The following is a 9,763-nucleotide window of genomic DNA, read 5'->3' as shown; positions in this document are numbered from 1 at the left end:
TGGAGTGTTCCATCTGTAACTGCCAATTAGGTCAAGTTGGTGGTATTGTTGTCCAAGTCTTTCTAATCTGCTGTTAATCTCATCCAGAGTATGTTTTCATATCAGGCATTGTAGGTTTCATCTACAGAAGTTTGTTTTCAGTCTCTTTTTATATCTTCCTGTCTTTACATTTTTTGTACATATGGAATACCATTAGAACTTTAATGTACAGTACAGTTTTGAAATCGGACAACTTGTTGTCAAATCCCTGCTTAACAATTTGTTAGCTAGGTAACATCTAGAAAGTTTATTAACTTTGCTAATACTCAGTTTTCTCACCTGTAAAATGTGGATGATAATAGTACCTGCCTCACATACCTGCTAAGACTGAATTTAATAAGACAACATATGTAATGATCCCCACAATAAATATTTCTTATTACTGCTTAACAAAGCACCCTAAAACTTAACGTTTTAAACCAATCACATATTTGCTCAAACATCTGTAATCTTGGCTGGGCTCAGCTGAGTGGTTAGACTGCTGATGTCACCTGAATTTATTCATGTGGCTACAGTCATCTAGAGCCTCAATTAGGGCTGCATGGTTCAGTATGGCTTCACTCACATGCTTCAGCGTGAGGGGCTGGAATAGCTGGAGGCAAGCTAGACCTTTCCCTTCATAGTATCTTCAGCAGAATTATCAGACTTTTCATCACATGGTGGCTCAGGGCTCAAAGAGAGATATAGAAGCTTCCAAGCATCTTAAGGCTGGACTCTGGAACTCTTCAAGGTTATAATAAAATCAGAGGCATCTTATGTAGTTTCCAAATATTTGGGAATTTTCTAGGGATTTTCTGTTATTCATTTTTAATTTAATAGCATGTGGTCAGAGAATACACTTTGTATGACTTGATACTTTCAAATTTATTGAGACTTATTTTAAGGCCCAGAATATGATCTGTCTTGGTGAATGTTCTATGTCCACTTGAATGTTCTATTTCAACTTGAAATGTTGAGTGGAATGTTTTATCTATAACTTTCCAATTAGCTCTATAACAACCAATTAGGTCAAATTGGTGGATATTGCTGTTGAAGTCTACTACATCCTTTCTAAATCTGCTGTTAATCTCATCCAGTGTGCGTTTTCACATCAGACATTGTAATTTTCATCTACAGAAGTCACCAGTGTCACTTGCGCTGCATTCTACTGGTCAAAGAAAGTCAAATGGGCAGCACAGATGCAAGGGGGAAAGAAAATAGACTCTATCTCTTGATGGTGGCAATGGCATGTACGCATAGGATTGTGAAGAACTGTTAGCCACAAGAGTGTCAGTCAGAAGAATCGCCATGTTTGCGAAAGATTTAGCATAATAGATCACAGTTGATCATAGTAAATATTAGCTATCATTATTCTTGAGTTTATATAAACTTGGAGTTGAAGATGTAGCCAAAAGGGCATGAACATAGGTAGGAACTGAACTTAAACAAAAAAAAAAGCCCAAAGTGAGACAAGGAAAAATATTTGTGTTTGGGTTTCTTTCTTTTTTTTTTTTTTTCCTCACTTTTTTTTTCTTTTTTTTTTTTGTTTTGAGGCAGAGTCTTGCTCTGTCAGCCAGACTGGAGTGCAGTGGCACGATCTCAGCTCACTGCAACCTCTACTTCCCGGGCTCAAGCGATTCTCCTGCCTCAGCCTCCTGAGTAGCTGGGATTACAAGCATGTGCCACCACGCCCGGCTAATTTTTGTATTTTTAGTAGAGACAGGGTTTCACCATGTTGGCCAGGCTGGTCTTGAACTCCTGAGCTCAGGTGATCCGCCCACCTTGGCCTCCCAAAGTGCTGGGATTACAGGCATGAGCCACTGCGCCCGGCCTCTGTTTGGGTTTCTTAAGAAGGCCTGGAGGAGAAAATTAAAAAAGAGGAGTGAAGGGAGAAAAATGATAAAGAGAAAGAGAAGAAAAGAGAAATCTTATAATCGAATTTACCTACGGGAGACTTTAACTTCCGGCCAAGACGGAGTCATGGGGACCAAATTTACCCCCCTACCTAAAACCACATCAAAAATTAAAAAGAAAATAACTTAAAAATACATAAAACAGTTTTTGGGATATCAGACATGACACAGTGAAAGACAATGACCCCAAAAGGTGGGAAACAAATGAGGTGAACACAACAGTTGCCCCAGCTTACTGCCTTTGGAGAGTTTCCAGACCACAGGGCAGAGAGGGCGGACTGAGATGGATCCTGGAGGACACTCTGACTTGAGAAGGAGCTGGTACTTTGGAAAGATCTATGGGGCCAATGTTCCTATGACAGAGTACTAGACAGAGAAATTTCCATAAAGGGAGAACCCCAGAGGGCCCTCTCTCAAGTATTCATAAGAGTAGTGATGAGAGGACAAAGGGAAGCGAAGCCGGAGCTGCGGGCGCTTTTTCTGCCTGCAGTGTCTCAGATTCATTCTTAGGAACTGAGAATTTAATCTTCTAAAATGTCAAAAAGACCACCTTATGCCCCACCTCCCACCCCAGCTCCTGCAAAACAAATGCCCAGCACACCAGCGTTTGTGCGATACAGTCCATACAGTCATCTCGCCCACAACAACTACAGGCTGGGAGCGAACCCGGGTGCCAACAGCCGGGTCAGGCATCCTCTGGTATTATGATTCCAAAACCACCAAAGCCACCAGATAAGCTGCCGATATCCTACATGAGGTACAGCAGAAAGGTCTGGGACCAAGTCACGGCTTCCAACCCTGACCTCAAGTTGTGGGAGATTGGCAAGATGATTGGTGGCACGTGGCGAGATCTCACTGATGAAGAAAAACAAGAATATTTAAACGAATACAAAGCAGAAAAGATAGAGTACAATGAATCTATGAAGGCCTGTCATAATTCCCCCGTGTACCTTGCTTACATAAATGCAAAAAGTTGTGCAGAAGCTGCTTTAGAGGAAGAAAGTCAACAGAGACGGTCTCGCATAGAGAAAGGAGAACCTTGCATGAGCATTCAGGCTGCTGAAGATCCAGATGATTATGAATGATGGCTTTTCAATGACGCATACAGCCACTGCCTGTTTCCAGAGAAACCACAGCCTCGTCAATGAAATCCTTAGTGACAGTGTGGTGCTAGACATTTGGTCAGTTGTCACAACTGCTAGAATGCAGGTCCTCAAACGACAGATCCAGTCCTTAATGGTTCATCAGTGAAAACTAGAAGCTGAACTTCTTCTAATAGAGGAACAATACCAGAGGAAGAGGAGGAAATTCCTGGAACGCACAGATTCATTTAGCAATAACTTAAAAGGTTGTGCGATCTGAAGGTAGAAGTGGATATGGAGAAAATTGCAGCTGAGATTGCACAGGCAGAGGAACAGGCCCGGAAAAGGCAGGAGGAAAGGGAGGAGGCGGCAGACCAAGCTAAGCACCTCTAAGTTTTCTACTTTATTTACTTCCTGTCTCCTAACATTTGTAAAGCTTTTGTCTGGTCAGGTATGTCTATGTTCTTTTACTCCACAGTTTAACTGGCTACATTTTTACTTTATACCAAGTTCTCTTCAAACACTAAAATTCTCCAACAGAGTGCCCCTTCCTAGTGTGAATGAGGTTCCTAAAGGTACTCAGACCATAATCCACATGTTATATGTAACAATTAACTGGTCAATCATTTCTACATAATACATTTAGCTGAATTCTCCTAATAAATAAAAAGGTCAACTGTCAGCAGGAATGATTCCATTCCAACAAGGTGGAGAAACAGGGGCATGTTTCTCCAACATTCCAATGGAGACAGAGGAGACATACCTTGAAGAAATGACAGAGAGCCAACAGAATGGTGAAGAAGGCACATCTACTCCTTAAGACAAGGAGAGTGGGCAGGAGGGGATCGACAGTATGACAGAGGAAGGAAACAGTGATAGTAACACTGGCTCGGAGAGCAACAGCGCAACAGTGGAGGAGTCACCAACAGATCCCATACCAGAAGATGAGAAAAAAGAATAAATGTTGCCTTGTTTTATGTGTTCTAAATACTTTTTGAAATGAAAAAAAAAAAATGTTTTTTGGTTTAAAAAAAAAAAAGAGTAGTGGTGAGTACATCATATGGAGAAACTACCCAAGGACAGGGAAGGAACAACCTGAAAATACCAGAGGCAACATTGCCCAGTGCTTACAGAGGGCCAATTACAGTGCCGGTTCTACCAGCTGGACAGGAAAAGCTCATAACTCATGGGGGTTTGGGTGTTCCAGAAGTTATTTCCTCAGTATTGCGGAATAATTAGCCCTAGACTGACCCTGCTGTGGACCTGCCTAACAAATCGTGAAGGCAAGACCAAAAGGCTCAGACTGTTGCCAAATAATTTTAACTGCGTTCCAGAACCAAAGACACTTATAGGATTATAAAAATATCCACCACTCAACAAGATAATATTCACAATCTCTAGCATCTGAAAAAAGATTATTTAGATTTGTAAAGAGACAGGAAAACATGACCCATGAAAAGAAAAATAATCAACCAACTGAAACTGACCCAGAAATGACACAGACGTTAGAGTTAGTACAGAAGCACATTAAAACAGTTATTATAATTGTATTCCATATGTACAAAAAATAAGCAAAGACAAGAAGATATAAAAAGAGACTGAAAACAAACTTCTGTAGATGAAACCTACAACGTCTGATATGAAAACATACTCTGGATGAGATTAACAGCAGATTAGAAAGACTTGGACGACAATACCAACCAACTTGACCTAATTGGCAGTTACAGATGGAACACTCCACTCAACAAAACAGAAGATATATTCCTTTCAAGTGGACATAGAACATTCACCAAGATGGGTCCTATTCTGGGCCTTAAAGTAAATCTCAATAAATTCAAAAGTATCAAGTCATACACAATGTATTTTCTGACTGTATACTTTTACATTAGAAATCAATAACAGAAAGATACCTAGAAAGTTCCCAAATATTTGGGAACCACATAACATGCCTCTAACTTTACTATAATCTTGAAGGGCAGGAAGGTCCTCAGCTCTCATCTACAGCACAAATGCACATTGGGTAACTGGCACAGAAAAAAGAAAAACCTGGTTTTCCAGTGTCGAGGAAATACAGATAATCACGTAAGAGTTAAGTTTAGGGTGAAGGTGGAGTAGTGTTTTGGGGCGAGTGCTCAGCATATTTGCAGGGATATGTGTGGATCTATTCCCCTCATTCCCAGTTTCCCAGCCCCTTGTTTCCTCATGGGTAGACTCTCAGAGATGCTAGTAACTTTTCAAACACTTTAATGGGCCTTCATGGGGCTAATTAGTCCCACTTCCTCACCTGCCTTTTAAACTTTAATCAGTGAATGCATCCTCCTCCCCAGTGGTGAGCTGCTGGGCTGCCAGGGGAAAAGGTGGCTCTGGGGTGGCTCCCACCAGCACAAGATCAGTGTGAGGAGCTCGCAGGGAGTGGGGCTGCCCCGCACCTCTGACAATGTTAGAGACGAAAGCCAGTGGCAGGCTCTGATCCCCAGACTCAGTCTATGAACACAACGAGTCTGGCTTTGTCTTCGTTGTGTTTCTATGGAAGACTTGTGTTCTGACCCCCACAGCAGCAGCTCTGACATCAAGCCAGGCGCTTTGCTAGAATTACATGGTTTGCTGAAGGCCATCTGAAGCAACTTTGAAGGAGGAAATGCTCTGGTGTTAGATTATCATCAGGTAGTAACCCAGATTTCTGGAAATTGTGAACCACAGATATGTCTTCTGGAGGGAAGAGCGTGTCCAGGATGACCATCCTACCCACAGGCTGATTTCCCAGGACACAGACAAGTCTAGCAAGCTGGGAAGAGACATGTATATGTGGCTCAGGAAGATCCGTGTGCTCCTGCAAGTACCCCATGGTTTAGTGTTTCTCAGAGTGAGGTTCAGAGACCTCCTGTCTCATTCAGAATCACCAGGCTTTGGGGCCAAGCTATAGACCTATTGGATCAAATTTTCTGTGGGTTGGGACCTGGAATCTGCACGTATAACAAGCTTCTCCTGTGAACCTTGGGCAAGGCAGCCTACTGTTTAAGAACAATTATTTGGGATCACTGTTGCTCAAGGAGTCTCACTGGCTGCTTTCCTTGGCTGCCTGCCCTTCATATCCAAGTGTGCTCTCACTGTGGTATCCCAGGGAGGAAGGTATACATAGAGCTTCTTCCCTATGCCTCCCTCATCCACAGGCCCCAGGCATTTGTTCTCACAGCTGGAAACTAAACTCCTTTTAAGAAGCGTCTCTATGATGACAGTTATAGATATACAGTGAGAGACCCGTTTTAAAAGGAGTTTGGTCTCCAGCTATGAGAGGAATGAAAAATATTATTCCTTAAATACTTAAAATGAAGGTATCTTTAGACATTGTGCCACCTAAATTACAAGACTTCAGTTGTCCAAGCAACTGAAGTTCCCTTTCTTCTTAACTGTCACCTCAGAATTTTGCTTTTGTCTTCTAAGACAGTGATTCATAAAGTAGGATCCAAGGCCAAGAGCCAGGAATTTGTTTTTTAAAAATAAAAGTTCTTTCTATGGTGTTTTGGAACCAAATATACACCATTCTTTAGATTTTAACTTCTATGTAAATCTAAGAGTTATTTGCTGGTAATTTTCTACATGATTAATTACGAAATCCTAAAATGTTGTGAGGGTTATGGTTTTTTAAAAAGACAGCATTTTTCAGATTTTTGAGAAACCATGTCTTTCCTCAGATAAAAGGAAAGGGCACCCGTCTATGCAAAATAACAGAAATAGGAGCCTCTTTCCATTTTTTTTCTTCCTCATAGGTGGGACATGAAAAAGTCCCTGTGTAACTCACAAGGACCCCTCAGAATAGTTTGAATAACTGCTCTAAAAAGTTTACTGTTTCTTATCGGAGGGGAATGACCAGCAGGGAACAAAAATAATAGCTATAGAAAAGTGAGAAAGATCAAGAAGATGAGCTTGAATTAAAATATTACCGACAGATCAAATTAACCCCTCTCCCAAAGTGAGGATGGGGAATTTCTGAGACTGGAAGAGATAGAAAAAAGAACAAAGTGAAACCTGAAGATAAAATTTTACTAGCCAAAAATTCTCTGTAGGGAAATAATAACAGGATAATCCATTAGTAATCAATGATGACCTATTGAAAAAAATTTAATTTATATCTGCTGCAGTAGACTCCTCTGGAAGGAATAAAAATTTACCCTTATCACTCATAAGTAATTGAGTAGGAGAGGAGTTGTGAAGACTACAAAGTCCAGGCAGCTGTAGGACAGCAGCCTCCAATGTTTTTGGTACCAGGGACTGGTTTCGTGGAAGACAATTTTTCCACAGACTGGGGTAAAGGGAGGGAAGTGGCGGGATAGTTTCAGGATGAAACTGTTCCACCTCAGATCATCAGGCATTAATTAGATTCTCGCAAGGTGCATGCAACCTAGATTCCTTGCCTGCACAGTTCGCAATAGTGTTCCAGCTCCTGTGATAATCTAATGTCACCACTGATCTGACAGAAGGCAGAACTCAGGCAGTAATGGAGGTGATGTGGAATGGTCGTAAATACAGATGAAGCTTCACTTGCTTACCCACCACTCACCTCCTGCTGTGTAGCCTGGTTCTACAGTACCAGTCTGTGGCCCAGGGGTTGGGGACCCCTTCTGTAGGACCTTATGAGAAAATAGCTGCAGGTGCTCCTGGATAGAAACACCATGGCCTTGGGACCTAACCTATTGCAAAAGGGAGAGGAGATTCTAGCAGAGCAGCCAAACTTGGAAAAAAAAACACTTGGATTTACTAAAAAGAGTAAGCAAACAGTACACTTGCCTCTGACAGAATAGCAACATGAGAAGAGGGTCTTGTGATATTAATTCTGAAATTTGTGGTTTAATACATGGTCTCTCTACTCAGTTCTGATATAGGTATATGCAGTTATACATATAAAATAGGTAAAGGTATATCTTCTTAATTGAAAGATGAAATGTTCTACCCTACCAAATTTTTAACAAGTCCATTTCCGATAGAAAAATATTAAAATCTTCCAATGACTTTGGATTATAAATTTCTCCCTCAAGTTCTGTTCATTTTTGCTTTTTGTATTTAGAGGCTATGTTGCTAGGTGCAAAACATTCGTGATTGTATCATTTTGGTATATCATTAATTTGGATAAATAAGTGATGTTATTTCTGATTTATTTTTTTTTAAATAGCTTTGAAGCGGGGCTAGCCAAGACGGCTGACTATAAGCAGCTAGTTCATGTTGCTCCCACTGGGAGAAAAGAAGGGGCAAGTAAATACAGCATCTTCAACTGAAACATCCAGGTACATGCGTTAGGACTCGTCAAGAAAACAACTCGACCCAGGGAGGATGGAGAAAAGGAAGGCAGGACAACTGTCCACCTGGGAGCAACATGGAGCCAGGGGAGCTGCCCCCACCCAGGGAAGTGGTGAGTAAGTGAGTGAGCAATCCTGGGGACTCATGCTTCTCTCAAAGATCTTGGCAAACCTCAGGTCAGGAGATCCTCTTGTGAACTCACTCCACCAGGGCCTGTGGTCTGACACGCAGAGCTATGTGGAGTCCCAGCACAGCAGCCACTCAGGCACACATGGAGCCCCAGGAGCTTCAGATATCTGGGCTTCCCAAACAAAAGCAGCTGCAACTCTGTCCAAGAAGGCTAGACCCGGCCGGATACAGTGCCTCACGTCTGTAATCCCAGCACTTTGGGAGGCCAAGGCAGGCAGACCACCTGAGGTCAGGAGTTCGAGGCCAGCCTGGCCAATATGGTGAAACCCCATCTCTACTAAAAATACAAAAATTAGCCGGGCGTGGTAGCAGGTGCCTATAATCCCAGCTACTCAGGAGGCTGAGGCAGGAGAACCGCTTGAACCCGGGAGGCAGAGGTTTCAGTGAGCCAAGATTGTGCCATTGCACTCCAGCTTGGGGGACAAGAGTGAGACTGTGTCTGAAAAAAAAAAAGAAGGCTAGACCCCTGTACATATCTCTAGGAAAGGGGCTGAATCTAGGGGACTGAGCAGCAATGGTGTGCAGGCCCTACTTCCATGGCACGTCACAGGAGAAGACCCACTGACTTGGAACTCCAACCAGCCACAGTAGCAGCATTACATCTTCCTGAGATGGAGCTCCCAGAGGGAGTGGCAGGCCACCATATTTGCTGTCTCACAGCCTTAGCTATTGTTGCCATCTGATTCTGGGAAGTCCAAGATGAGTAGGGACTGGAGCAGTCCCCTGGCACGGCACAGCAGCTCTACGGAGAGATGGCCAGGCTGCTTTTTCATGCGGGTCCTGGATCCCATTTGTCTTCATTGGCAGAACCTCCTGACCGAGGTCTCCATCCACCCCCTCAGGTGTTTGCCAGCTGGCAGCAATTCCAAACCCCCATGGGACAGAGCTCCCAGAGGGAGGCGTGGGCCACCATCTCTGTTGTTCAGGTACTAAAAACTATGAGGTAACTAGGGACTGGGACGGACCCCGAGCATATTATAGCAGCCCAACAGAAAAGTGGCTAGACTGTTTGCAATGTGAGTCTCAATCCCATAACTCCTCACTGGGTGGGTCCTCCTGGCCGGGGTTTCCAGCCACCCCCTCACTGGGGCTATCAGGCCAGTAGCAGCTCTGAAACTTCCTGAGACAGAGCTCGCAGTGGGAAGGGCGGGTTGCCATCTTTACTGTCTTGCAGCCTTTATCCTTACTGTCTCCAGGCCCAGGAGAGTCTGTGGGGACCGGAGGCTGGTCCAAACCCCCAGCACAGAGCACCCACCTTGCAGAAAAGTG

The 9,763-nt window shown here is 43.2% G+C and overlaps 1 pseudogene; it reads left to right on the top strand.

Moving 5' to 3' along the window:
- The first annotated feature begins 2,445 nt into the window (after window positions 1-2,445).
- LOC105496578 (SWI/SNF-related matrix-associated actin-dependent regulator of chromatin subfamily E member 1-like) lies at window positions 2,446-4,019 on the top strand (annotated as a pseudogene).
- The last annotated feature ends 5,744 nt before the right edge of the window (window positions 4,020-9,763 follow it).

This window comes from Macaca nemestrina, chromosome 7 (assembly GCF_043159975.1).
Source record: "Macaca nemestrina isolate mMacNem1 chromosome 7, mMacNem.hap1, whole genome shotgun sequence".
NCBI lineage: Eukaryota > Metazoa > Chordata > Mammalia > Primates > Cercopithecidae > Macaca > Macaca nemestrina.
Note: the sequence above shows the minus strand (reverse complement) of the source record. Positions and strands in the feature narration are given on the sequence as shown.